Raw genomic sequence first — 5000 nt, 5'->3', positions numbered from 1 at the left:
AGGAGGAAGGGAGAGAGAAAGTGGAGAGAGAGGCAGGAAGTGTGACAAAGACATTGAGAGACGCAGAAGTGGGCAGAAGTTCAGAGAGAGCGAGAGAGGGATCACAACCACAGAGAGAACACGAATTTCTTTAGAAGTGCTTCGTGTGTTTAGTTTGTTGTCCTCCCCCGCTCCACCGATTAGCACGGTTGGCTACGTACGGTGTGAAAGAAGTTCAGTGCACATGCACACAAAAAGAGAGACCTGTAGACGAAAGGGATAGATCAACGTAAATACACAGAAAGAGGGGGGAGAGAGTGGGGCAGAAGGAGAGAGTTGGGTTGGGATAGAGAGAGACAGAGAGAAACAAGGGGACAGGGAGAGACAGCAGGGAGAGATAGGGACCAGGCAGAGAAGGGAGAGAGGATGTTGGGCAGGGACGAGCAAGGGACGAGCATGGGGACGAGCATGGGGACGAGCAAGGGGATGGAGAGATGGTGGGAGGAGGAGCTGGTGAGACCCGGACTTCTCGCCAGACCAAGGTGAGGGAAGCTGGTGGAGAGGCTGTACGGCATCAACGCCAACCAGTGTCACCGAGCTGGGCAGCTACGACGACCAGAACTTCCACGTGGAGACACGAGGCCACGTGGTCCCTGAACCTTCCTCCTCCTCGTCGCCGGTCAGTCGTGTGTCCCCACGGCTACGTGCTGAAGGTGACCAACTCGGCCGACAGCCGGCACCGCGCCAGCCTCGTGGAGGCGCAGACGCAAGCCGTTGCGCTTCCTGGGCGAACGCGGGTTCCCCGTGCCGGCGGTCGTGTTCACCGTGGACGGGCGGCTCATGGCGATGGAGATGCTGGGTGAGACGATGCCGGCTGAGCAGTTGGGGTCCGCGGTGATGGTGACGGGGTGTGTGTGTTGTTATTATTATTAAGTAATGGGGTTGGGCGCATGATAACCAACAATCACAAACAAGTACCGTGCTGTATGCCACATAAACTAAAAAACTAATAATTTAAATAAACGTGTAAAAACCCGAAACGAAATCATCCCTAGACAAATAGGAGTATAAATACTGAATAAATACTGCACTCACCGATAATGATGATCCAAAGCAGGTGTGTGTGTTTGTCCGTGAGTGGGGACCGGCAGTGCTTGTTCATATTGTCTTCGTTATTATTATTATTTAGCTTATCTAGCAAAGCCTCACCTGGGTCTTATGACAATGATTGCTTTGTCAGGATAGTCCCACGCGAGGTCAGTCGCGGTGCCATTTTTTCAAACGTAAATTTGGCCACGGCACCACCACACAACGACGGACTGCTCGTGCGAATTACTGTCCACGGACAAGCCGGTGAGCGGGTGAGCGGGTGAGCGGGTGAGCCGGTGAGCCGGTGAGCGGTTGAGCGGGGCGAATCGACGACCGCTGGATCACCGCTTGCACGGTGGACCGTGTCGTCGTGTGTGCGAGTAGACGGCGACGGATCGGAGTTTCGCTTCATCGTGCGTCTCTTCACCTTCCTGCCGGGGACGCTGCTGGAGGAGGTGGAACCAAGCGACGATCTGCTCGGGCAGATGGGACGCACGCTCGGCCGCATGAACCGCACGCTGCACGAGGTACGGCGCAGTGCAATTCGCCGCGGTGGCGAGATGTTGACTGCCTCGCCTGGTATGGAGGAGGTCGTGGGTTCGATCCCAAACCTGACGCCTGCTGCTGTATATTTGGAGTTTGCGTGTCTCTCTCTCTGTGGTCGCGCGGATTTATCTCCAGGTCCTCCGGTTTTTTCCTCCACATTTAGAATAAACATCACACGTTTCGAGGCTTTGGGTGCTTCTATAATTTCCACGTGATAAGCCACTTCGTTGAGGTATCATTTGTGTCCAGGTCACATCTGAAAAAGAGCTGTCGCTCAATGAGTCATACCTGGTAAAATACTAAATTAAAATTTTAGTTTAGATCTTAATTAACTATCGTCATCAGCTGTGATATCTCTCCTGCCGAATGGTCAAGCGAACACGCTATATGCAACGTCTTTTATTTCATTTGAAAGCTTTAGTCCAGCCTGTTGACGATTCGGACATTGATGACGACGACGATGACAATGTTGAAAACGATCATTGTGATAATGATGAGCATGTTACTGATGATAACGATGTTGCTGATGATTCGGATATTGATGACGACGATGATGATGTTGAAAATGACAATGAAATGTCATTGTTGATGATGATGGTCATGTCATTGATGAAAACAATGCTGTTGGCGATTCAAACGTTGATGATGATGATGATGGCGATGACGATGTTGAACATGATAATTGTAAAGATGATGACCATATCATTGATGACGATGCCGGTGACGATTCTGATGCTGACGACGATGCCGCGTTGTCTCTTCCACGCGCTCGCAGGAGTTCCACGAGCCGTGCCGGGCGGCGCTCTGCTCGAACGAGGCGGTGGTGGCCTCAGCAGGCCCACCTCATCGCCCCGTTCGTGGACGAGGTGGAGGACGTCTCCCTGCGCGCCACGCTGGCTGACGTGGTGCACCAGTTTCCACGAGCGCGTGCTGCCCAACCTGCGACACTGTTCGGCCCTGTGAGTGACACGCGACCATTCTGTGCTGCATCTGTGTCCTCTCCCCCTGTCTTGCAGAGTACGTGTGTGTACATGTGTGGTTACATCTGTGGTGTACGTGTTGTGTCGTGTGTGTCTGTGTCCATGGCTGCCAAGTGTTGTTAATGCTGCTACCATCATTGACAGTCAAGTGTGGTTGCAGGGCACTGCCGACCATCATTGACTGTCATGCCTAGTTAACGCTGATACTACGATTATCGACTGTCAAGCCAAGTTAATAACCGCTGGCATCTGGTCATCATTCCCTTCCTGACCCACGCAGCGATCAACCACAGCGACTTTCACGACCAGAACCTGCTGGTGCGCCCCAAACCCTGCGCCAGTGGCGGTGGCGCTGGCGGCTGGGAGCTGTGCGGAATCCTCGACTTCAGCGACGCGTGCGCAGGGCCGCTGGTCCTCGACGCGGCCGTCGCGATGGCCGACGTGGTTGCGTCGGCGCGCCACTCCGACCTCCAGCAGGCCCTGCGCGCGGCCGGCGCGTTCTTGGCGGCGTTCGAGCGGGAAGTAGGGGCCCCGCTGACGGGGGCCGAGCGCGGGGCCCTCTTCATCCTGGTGGCCGCCCGCCTGGCGCAGTCGGCGGTGCTGGCGGAGCGCGACTCACGCACGATGGCGAGCGACGGCCCGGCGGGCGGCCGCGCGCGTCGCATCGGCGCGTTCGTCGCTCAGGAGGCGGCGCGGCTCAGAGAACTGTGGGCGGCGGGGAGGACGAGGCGTGGCGCTGCTGGGAGACGGGGCAGCGACCCGCCAGATGAGCTGGGGCTGCCGAGAACGTAATGTCGTTCGTCCCGCACCTCCGTTTGGCGCGGTTGGCTACGTACTGTGCCGAAATGACATTCATTGTACGTACGTATGTACGTGTGTGCATACGTACGTACGTGTGTGCATACGTACGTGCGTGCATACGTACGTGCGTATGACAGCACCGCCAACATCGGGAGTAGGGGACGGGGTGCGCGGGGCAGCTCTGCCTCTTTTTACACTGCACAACCGAGCCGTGCCGGGGCCTGGCATGGGCCCGGGAGGCCGCCGGATTGTTTTTCCACTGCACAAGCCTTGCCGTGTGAATGAAAGAGTGAGGGGCGTGTGTAGATGATACGGTGATGCTGTGGCTGTCACCGTGCACCGACGAATGTCACAACCAAATCAATGGGATGACTCTCATGTGGATGCACGTATGTTGAACTTCTTTCGCACCGTACGTAGCCACCGCACGCCAATTGGACCATTGTGAGGAAGGACAACTAAACACAAAAATGCATTCTTAAGTCCTGACGCCCTGGCCCCTGCTGAAACCCATCCCAGATTCATCGTCTTTGCGAGACCAGTGGATTTTGATTTCGGTCCGACTCGGCAATGGCAGAAACTAGCGAGTGGCAAACCAGCCGGACCTTGAAGGCCCCCTTCGGATTGCTCAGCTTGGCTGTGCCAGCGCCCAAAGGCGGTATCAGATCCGAGGGATAAAACCAAAAGGCCTGGCCAGGAAGTGTCAATCATGCAATAGGGGAGAGATGAGACCGCTCATTAACCCCGAGAGAAAAATCGAAGTTCAACCATTATTATTCGTAGTTGAATATATTTAATAAAGTACTCTAAACAAATTGCATTGTGATCAATGTCGACTACCACTGCATATTTGGCCTCCTTTGTATTGGCTGGTTCAAAGTCCACGCAGCTGACATTTGCATATAGTTCACGTGAATCATCTGTTTATATATAACACGAAATCGATTTGTGTATCGTGACCATTATTGGCGACTATTCGATTAATTGCTGTTGCCAGTGGTGGGCTGCTGGTGCGTGACGTCACTGGAGAGCCATTACCTCTAAGTCTGCCCGAACGTGACGTCAGCGGCGTGTCGGCGGCCACGTTTCACAGGGCGAGCGGTCACCGCTGCCCCTCCAACGCCACTTTGTGGCGTCATCGAAGTGCAGAAATTAGCCTGTGCGCCATGCGCTCCCGACTGTGACGTCACCGCGGTGCCGTACCCTCCCGGCTGACGTCACCGCGGTGCCGCGCGCTCTCGGCTGCCCGGATGTGACGTCGCCCAAGCGCTCGCGCGTGGGAGTTTTCTATTCCGGAAGTGGCGTGTGTGGAGTGCCGGAAATGACGCGGCCCGAGTGTAAGCGGGCGGGGGGTGGCGAGAGGCGGAGTGGAGGTGCAGGGAGAGAGGGACGGGGAGGTGCAGGGAGAGAGGGACGGGAGGTGCAGGGAGAGAGGGACGGGGAGGTGCAGGGAGAGAGGGACGGGGAGGTGCAGGAGAGAGGGACGGGAGGCGCAGGGAGAGAGGGACGGGGAGGTGCAGGGAGAGAGGGACGGGGAGGTGCAGGGAGAGAGGGACGGGGAGGACGGGGAGGTGCAGGGAGAGAGGGACGGGGAGGTGCAGGGAG

At 56.3% G+C, this 5000-nt stretch overlaps 1 pseudogene; it reads left to right on the top strand.

Moving 5' to 3' along the window:
- Window positions 1-405: 405 nt before the first annotated feature.
- Window positions 406-3612, top strand: LOC133357818 (hydroxylysine kinase-like; annotated as a pseudogene).
- The last annotated feature ends 1388 nt before the right edge of the window (window positions 3613-5000 follow it).

The sequence above is a fragment of the Lethenteron reissneri genome, chromosome 60 (assembly GCF_015708825.2).
Source record: "Lethenteron reissneri isolate LAM-NWPU_2019-01 chromosome 60, ASM1570882v1, whole genome shotgun sequence".
NCBI classification, from domain to species: Eukaryota; Metazoa; Chordata; class Hyperoartia; order Petromyzontiformes; family Petromyzontidae; genus Lethenteron; species Lethenteron reissneri.
Note: the sequence above shows the minus strand (reverse complement) of the source record. Positions and strands in the feature narration are given on the sequence as shown.